Source organism: Oncorhynchus keta, unplaced genomic scaffold (genome assembly GCF_023373465.1).
Source record: "Oncorhynchus keta strain PuntledgeMale-10-30-2019 unplaced genomic scaffold, Oket_V2 Un_contig_18903_pilon_pilon, whole genome shotgun sequence".
Lineage (NCBI taxonomy): Eukaryota > Metazoa > Chordata > Actinopteri > Salmoniformes > Salmonidae > Oncorhynchus > Oncorhynchus keta.
In genome coordinates, this window is record NW_026281171.1 from 1 (window position 1) to 8,664 (window position 8,664).

Sequence of the window (8,664 nt, forward strand, 5' to 3'; positions counted from 1 at the left end):
CCTCGTGATTTGTTGGGAGAGTTGTCTGTCATGTCTGCCTCTGTGATTTGTTGGGAGAGTTGTCTGTCATGTCTGCCTCGTGATTTGTTGGGAGAGTTGTCTGGCATGTCTGCCTCGTGATTTGTTGGGAGAGCTGTCTGTCATTTCTGGGAGAGTTGTCTGCCTCGTGATTTGTTGGGAGAGTCGTGATTTGTCTGTCTGCCTGATTTGTTGGGAGAGTTGTCTGCCTGGTGATTTGTCTGCCTCGTGATTTGCTGGGAGAGTTGTCTGCCTCATGTCTGCCTCGTGATTTGTTGGGAGAGTTGTCTGCCTCGTGATTTGTTGGGAGAGTTGTCTGCCTCGTGCTGGGAGAGTTGTCTGCCTCGTGATTTGTTGGGAGAGTTGTCTGCCTCGTGATTTGCTGGGAGAGTTGTCTGCCTCGTGATTTGTTGGGAGAGTTGTCTGCCTCGTGATTTGTTGGGGAGAGAGTTGTCTGCCTTGATTTGATTTTGGGAGAGTTGTCTGCCTCTGGGAGATTTGTTGGGAGAGTTGTCTGCCTCGTGATTTGTTGGGAGAGTTGTCTGCCTCTGATTTGTTGGGAGAGCTGTCTGCCTCGTGATTTGTTGGGAGAGTTGTCTGCCTCGTGATTTGTTGGGAGAGTTGTCTGCCTCGTGATTTGTTGGGAGAGTTGTCTGCCTCGTGATTTGTTGGGAGGGAGAGTTGTCTGCCTCGTGATTTGTTGGGAGAGTTGTCTGCCTCGTGATTTGATTTGGGAGAGTTGTCTGCCTCGTGATTTGTTGGGAGAGTTGTCTGCCTCGTGATTTGTTGGGAGAGCTGTCTGCCTCGTGATTTGTTGGGAGAGTTGTCTGCCTCGTGATTTGTTGGGAGAGTTGTCTGCCTCGTGATTTGTTGGGAGAGTTGTCTGCCTCGTGATTTGTTGGGAGAGTTGTCTGCCTCGTGATTTGCCTTGAGAGAGTTGTCTGCCTCGTGATTTGTTGGGAGAGCTGTCTGCCTCGTGATTTGTTGGGAGAGTTGTCTGCCTCGTGATTTGTTGGGAGAGTTGTCTGCCTCGTGATTTGTTGGGAGAGTTGTCTGCCTCGTGATTTGTTGGGAGAGTTGTCTGCAGCTGTCTGCCTCGTGATTTGTGATTTGTGAGTTGTCTTTGATTTGTTGGGAGAGTTGTCTGCCTCGTGATTTGTTGGGAGAGCTGTCTGCCTCGTGATTTGTTGGGAGAGCTGTCTGCCTCGTGATTTGTTGGGAGAGCTGTCTGCCTGCCTCGTGATTTGTCTGCCTCGTGATTTTTGTTGGGATTTGTTGGGAGAGTTGTCTGCGTCGTGATTTGTTGGGAGAGCTGTCTGCCTCGTGATTTGTTGGGAGAGTTGTCTGCCTCGTGATTTGCTGGGAGAGTTGTCTGCCTCGTGATTTGTTGGGAGAGTTGTCTGCCTCGTGATTTGTTGAGAGAGTTGTCTGCCTCGTGATTTGTTGGGAGAGCTGTCTGCCTCTTGATTTGTTGGGAGAGCTGTCTGCCTCGTGATTTGTTGGGAGAGTTGTCTGCCTCGTGATTTGTTGGGAGAGTTGTCTGCCTCGTGATTTGTTGGGAGAGCTGTCTGCCTCGTGATTTGTTGGGAGAGCTGTCTGCCTCGTGATTTGTTGGGAGAGCTGTCTGCCTCGTGATTTGTTGGGAGAGTTGTCTGCCTCGTGATTTGTTGGGAGAGTTGTCTGCCTCGTGATTTGTTGGGAGAGTTGTCTTTGATTTGGGAGAGTTGTCTGCCTCGTGATTTGTTGGGAGAGCTGTCTGCCTCGTGATTTGTTGGGAGAGTTGTCTGCCTCGTGATTTGTTGAGCTGTCTTGTTGGGAGAGTTGTCTGCCTCGTGATTTGTTGGGAGAGTTGTCTGCCTCGTGATTTGTTGGGAGAGTTGTCTGCCTCGTGATTTGTGATTTGTTGGGAGAGTTGTCTGCCTCGTGATTTGTTGGGAGAGCTGTCTGCCTCGTGATTTGTTGGGAGAGCTGTCTGCCTCGTGATTTGTTGGGAGAGCTGTCTGCCTCGTGATTTGTTGGGAGAGTCTGTCTATCATTTGTCTGTCTGTCATGTCTGTCTGCCTCGTGATTTGTTGGGAGAGCTGTCTGCCTCGTGATTTGTTGGGAGAGTTGTCTATCATGTCTGTCTGTCATGTCTGCCTCGTGATTTGTTGGGAGAGTTGTCTGCCTCGTGATTTGTTGGGAGAGTTGTCTGTCATGTCTTCCTCGTGATTTGTTGGGAGAGTTGTCTGTCATGTCTTCCTCGTGATTTGTTGGGAGAGTTGTCTGTCATGTCTTCCTCGTGATTTGTTGGGAGAGTTGTCTGTCATGTCTTCCTCGTGATTTGTTGGGAGAGTTGTCTATCATGTCTGTCTGTCATGTCTGCCTCGTGATTTGTTGGGAGAGTTGTCTGCCTCGTGATTTGTTGGGAGAGTTGTCTGTCATGTCTTCCTCGTGATTTGTTGGGAGAGTTGTCTGTCATGTCTTCCTCGTGATTTGTTGGGAGAGTTGTCTGTCATGTCTGCCTCGTGATTTGTTGGGAGAGTTGTCTGCCTCGTGATTTGTTGGGAGAGCTGTCTGCCTCGTGATTTGTTGGGAGAGCTGTCTGCCTCGTGATTTGTTGGGAGAGTTGTCTATCATGTCTGTCTGTCATGTCTGCCTCGTGATTTGTTGGGAGAGTTGTCTGCCTCGTGATTTGTTGGGAGAGTTGTCTGTCATGTCTTCCTCTCGATTTGTTGGGAGAGTTGTCTGTCATGTCTTCCTCGTGATTTGTTGGGAGAGTTGTCTGTCATGTCTTCCTCGTGATTTGTTGGGAGAGTTGTCTGTCATGTCTTCCTCGTGATTTGTTGGGAGAGTTGTCTGTCATGTCTTCCTCGTGATTTGTTGGGAGAGTTGTCTGTCATGTCTGCCTCGTGATTTGTTGGGAGAGTTGTCTGTCATGTCTGCCTCGTGATTTGTTGGGAGAGTTGTCTGTCTCGTGATTTGTTGGGAGAGTTGTCTGTCATGTCTTCCTCGTGATTTGTTGGGAGAGTTGTCTGTCATGTCTTCCTCGTGATTTGTTGGGAGAGTTGTCTGTCATGTCTTCCTCGTGATTTGTTGGGAGAGTTGTCTGTCATGTCTGCCTCGTGATTTGTTGGGAGAGTTGTCTGTCATGTCTGCCTCGTGATTTGTTGGGAGAGTTGTCTGTCTCGTGATTTGTTGGGAGAGTTGTCTGTCATGTCTTCCTCGTGATTTGTTGGGAGAGTTGTCTGTCATGTCTTCCTCGTGATTTGTTGGGAGAGTTGTCTGTCATGTCTTCCTCGTGATTTGTTGGGAGAGTTGTCTGTCTCGTGATTTGTTGGGAGAGTTGTCTGTCTCGTGATTTGTTGGGAGAGTTGTCTGCCTCGTGATTTGTTGGGAGAGTTGTCTGCCTCGTGATTTGTTGGGAGAGTTGTCTCGTGATTTGTTGGGAGAGTTGTCTGCCTCGTGATTTGTTGGGAGAGTTGTCTGTCATGTCTGCTCGTGATTTGTGATTTGTTGGGAGAGTTGTCTGCCTCGTGATTTGTTGGGAGAGTTGTCTGCCTTGTGATTTGTTGGGAGAGTTGTCTGCCTCGTGATTTGTTGGGAGAGTTGTCTGCCTCGTGATTTGTTGGGAGAATTGTCTGCCTCGTGATTTGTTGGGAGAGTTGTCTGCCTCGTGATTTGTTGGGAGAGTTGTCTGCCTCGTGATTTGTTGGGAGAGCTGTCTGTCATGTCTTCCTCGTGATTTGTTGGGAGAGCTGTCTGTCATGAAGAGAACCCACAGTTGTTTTCCCTTTGTGGTCATTTGAAACCAGATCCTAGTCACTGCTGGATCGGTGTTTTCAAGAACAGAGCCACTAGAGAAGTGTGTGTCTCTTTATACCTGTGTGTGTGTGTGTGTGTGTGTGTGTGTGTGTGTGTGTGTGTGTGTGTGTGTGTGTGTGTGTGTGTGTGTGTGTGTGTGTGTGTGTGTGTGTGTGTGTGTGTGTGTGTGTGTGTGTGTGTGTGTGTACCTACTCTTCAAACACATCCTCCGTATCCATCCTCCTGTAGTACTTGGCCAGTTTGACTGACAGGATGATGCTGGGAACCAGGAACACACAGCAACCACCCAGACTGAACCAGAACGTGTTCTAGAACACAGAGATATATAACATTAACCCAGACCGAACCAGAACGTGTTCTAGACCACAGAGATATATAACATTAACCCAGACCGAACCAGAACGTGTTCTAGACCACAGAGATATATAACATTAACTCAGACCGAACCAGAACGTGTTCTAGAACACAGAGATATATAACATTAACCCAGACCGAACCAGAACGTGTTCTAGACCACAGAGATATATAACATTAACCCAGACCGAACCAGAACGTGTTCTAGAACACAGAGATATATAACATTAACCCAGACCGAACCAGAACGTGTTCTAGAACACAGAGATATATAACATTAACCCAGACCGAACCAGAACGTGTTCTAGAACACAGAGATATATAACATTAACTCAGACCGAACCAGAACGTGTTCTAGACCACAGAGATATATAACATTAACCCAGACCGAACCAGAACGTGTTCTAGAACACAGAGATATATAACATTAACTCAGACCGAACCAGAACGTGTTCTAGAACACAGAGATATATAACATTAACCCAGACCGAACCAGAACGTGTTCTAGAACACACTGATATATAACATTAACTCAGACCGAACCAGAACGTGTTCTAGAACACAGAGATATATAACATTAACTCAGACCGAACCAGAACGTGTTCTAGAACACACTGATATATAACATTAACCCAGACCGAACCAGAACGTGTTCTAGAACACACTGATATATAACATTAACCCAGACCGAACCAGAACGTGTTCTAGAACACAGAGATATATAACATTAACTCAGACCGAACCAGAACGTGTTCTAGAACACAGAGATATATAACATTAACTCAGACCGAACCAGAACGTGTTCTAGAACACAGAGATATATAACATTAACTCAGACCGAACCAGAACGTGTTCTAGAACACACTGATATATAACATTAACCCAGACCGAACCAGAACGTGTTCTAGAACACACTGATATATAACATTAACCCAGACCGAACCAGAACGTGTTCTAGAACACAGAGATATATAACATTAACTCAGACCGAACCAGAACGTGTTCTAGAACACAGAGATATATAACATTAACCCAGACCGAACCAGAACGTGTTCTAGAACACACAGCAACCACCCAGACCGAACCAGAACGTGTTCTAGAACACAGAGATATATAACATTAACTCAGACCGAACACACACAGCACATACCGACAAACACACACAGCACATACCGACAAACACACACAGCACATACCGACACACACACAGCACATACCGACAAACACACACAGCACATACCGACAAACACACACAGCACATACCGACAAACACACACACACAAACACCGACAAACACACACAGCACATACCGACAAACACACACAGCACATACCGACAAACACACACAGCACATACCGACAAACACACACACACAAACACCGACAAACACACACAGCACATACCGACAAACACACACAGCACATACCGACAAACACACACAGCACATACCGACAAACACACACACACACAGACACACACAAACAGCACATACCGACAAACACACAAACACAGACAGCACACACAAACAGCACACACTGACACACACAGACACACACCGACAGCTCCTGTGTATCTTACCACTGAGTCGACTATGAAGCTGCAGGCAACGATCTCCATGGAGTCAATGAGGTTAGTGATGGGCTTACACTGAGACACCTCCCCTGTCAGCTAGGATACATTACATTATGGAGGAGAGGTTACTGATGGGCTGACACTGAGACACCTCCCCTGTCAGCTAGGATACATTACATTATGGAGGAGAGGTTAGTGATGGGCTGACACTGAGACACCTCCCCTGTCAGCTAGGATACATTACATTATGGAGGAGAGGTTAGTGATGGGCTGACACTGAGACACCTCCCTGTCAGCTAGGACACATTACATTATGGAGGAGAGGTTACTGATGGGCTGACACTGAGACACCTCCCCTGTCAGCTAGGATACATTACATTATGGAGGAGAGGTTACTGATGGGCTGACACTGAGACACCTCCCCTGTCAGCTAGGATACATTACATTATGGAGGAGAGGTTACTGATGGGCTGACACTGAGACACCTCCCCTGTCAGCTAGGATACATTACATTATGGAGGAGAGGTTAGTGATGGGCTGACACTGAGACACCTCCCCTGTCAGCTAGGATACATTACATTATGGAGGAGAGGTTACTGATGGGCTGACACTGAGACACCTCCCCTGTCAGCTAGGATACATTACATTATGGAGGAGAGGTTACTGATGGGCTGACACTGAGACACCTCCCCTGTCAGCTAGGACACATTACATTATGGAGGAGAGGTTAGTGATGGGCTGACACTGAGACACCTCCCCTGTCAGCTAGGATACATTACATTATGGAGGAGAGGTTACTGATGGGCTGACACTGAGACACCTCCCCTGTCAGCTAGGATACATTACATTATGGAGGAGAGGTTACTGATGGGCTGACACTGAGACACCTCCCTGTCAGCTAGGATACATTACATTATGGAGGAGAGGTTAGTGATGGGCTGACACTGAGACACCTCCCCTGTCAGCTAGGATACATTACATTATGGAGGAGAGGTTAGTGATGGGCTGACACTGAGACACCTCCCTGTCAGCTAGGATACATTACATTATGGAGGAGAGGTTAGTGATGGGCTGACACTGAGACACCTCCCCTGTCAGCTAGGACACATTACATTATGGAGGAGAGGTTAGTGATGGGCTGACACTGAGACACCTCCCCTGTCAGCTAGATACATTACATTATGGAGGAGAGGTTACTGATGGGCTGACACTGAGACACCTCCCCTGTCAGCTAGGATACATTACATTATGGAGGAGAGGTTACTGATGGGCTGACACTGAGACACCTCCCCTGTCAGCTAGGATACATTACATTATGGAGGAGAGGTTACTGATGGGCTGACACTGAGACACCTCCCCTGTCAGCTAGGACACATTCCATTATGGAGGAGAGGTTAGGACTGGAGGGACTGGAGGAGAGGTTACTGATGGGCTTACACTGAGACACCTCCCTGTCAGCTAGGACACATTACATTATGGAGGAGAGGTTACTGATGGGCTGACACTGAGACACCTCCCCTGTCAGCTAGGACACATTCCATTATGGAGGAGAGGTTAGGACTGGAGGGACTGGAGGAGAGGTTACTGATGGGCTTACACTGAGACACCTCCCTGTCAGCTAGGATACATTACATTATGGAGGAGAGGTTACTGATGGGCTGACACTGAGACACCTCCCCTGTCAGCTAGGATACATTACATTATGGAGGAGAGGTTACTGATGGGCTGACACTGAGACACCTCCCCTGTCAGCTAGGACACATTACATTATGGAGGAGAGGTTACTGATGGGCTGACACTGAGACACCTCCCCTGTCAGCTAGGATACATTACATTATGGAGGAGAGGTTACTGATGGGCTGACACTGAGACACCTCCCCTGTCAGCTAGGACACATTACATTATGGAGGAGAGGTTACTGATGGGCTGACACTGAGACACCTCCCTGTCAGCTAGGATACATTACATTATGGAGGAGAGGTTACTGATGGGCTGACACTGAGACACCTCCCCTGTCAGCTAGGACACATTACATTATGGAGGAGAGGTTACTGATGGGCTGACACTGAGACACCTCCCCTGTCAGCTAGGATACATTACATTATGGAGGAGAGGTTACTGATGGGCTGACACTGAGACACCTCCCCTGTCAGCTAGGATACATTACATTATGGAGGAGAGGTTACTGATGGGCTGACACTGAGACACCTCCCCTGTCAGCTAGGATACATTACATTATGGAGGAGAGGTTACTGATGGGCTGACACTGAGACACCTCCCCTGTCAGCTAGGATACATTACATTATGGAGGAGAGGTTAGTGATGGGCTGACACTGAGACACCTCCCCTGTCAGCTAGGATACAGTACATTATGGAGGAGAGGTTACTGATGGGCTGACACTGAGACACCTCCCCTGTCAGCTAGGATACATTACATTATGGAGGAGAGGTTACTGATGGGCTTACACTGAGACACCTCCCTGTCAGCTAGGATACATTACATTATGGAGGAGAGGTTACTGATGGGCTGACACTGAGACACCTCCCCTGTCAGCTAGGATACATTACATTATGGAGGAGAGGTTACTGATGGGCTGACACTGAGACACCTCCCCTGTCAGCTAGGATACATTACATTATGGAGGAGAGGTTACTGATGGGCTGACACTGAGACACCTCCCCTGTCAGCTAGGATACATTACATTATGGAGGAGAGGTTAGTGATGGGCTGACACTGAGACACCTCCCCTGTCAGCTAGGATACATTACATTATGGAGGAGAGGTTAGTGATGGGCTGACACTGAGACACCTCCCCTGTCAGCTAGGATACATTACATTATGGAGGAGAGGTTAGTGATGGGCTGACACTGAGACACCTCCCCTGTCAGCTAGGATACATTACATTATGGAGGAGA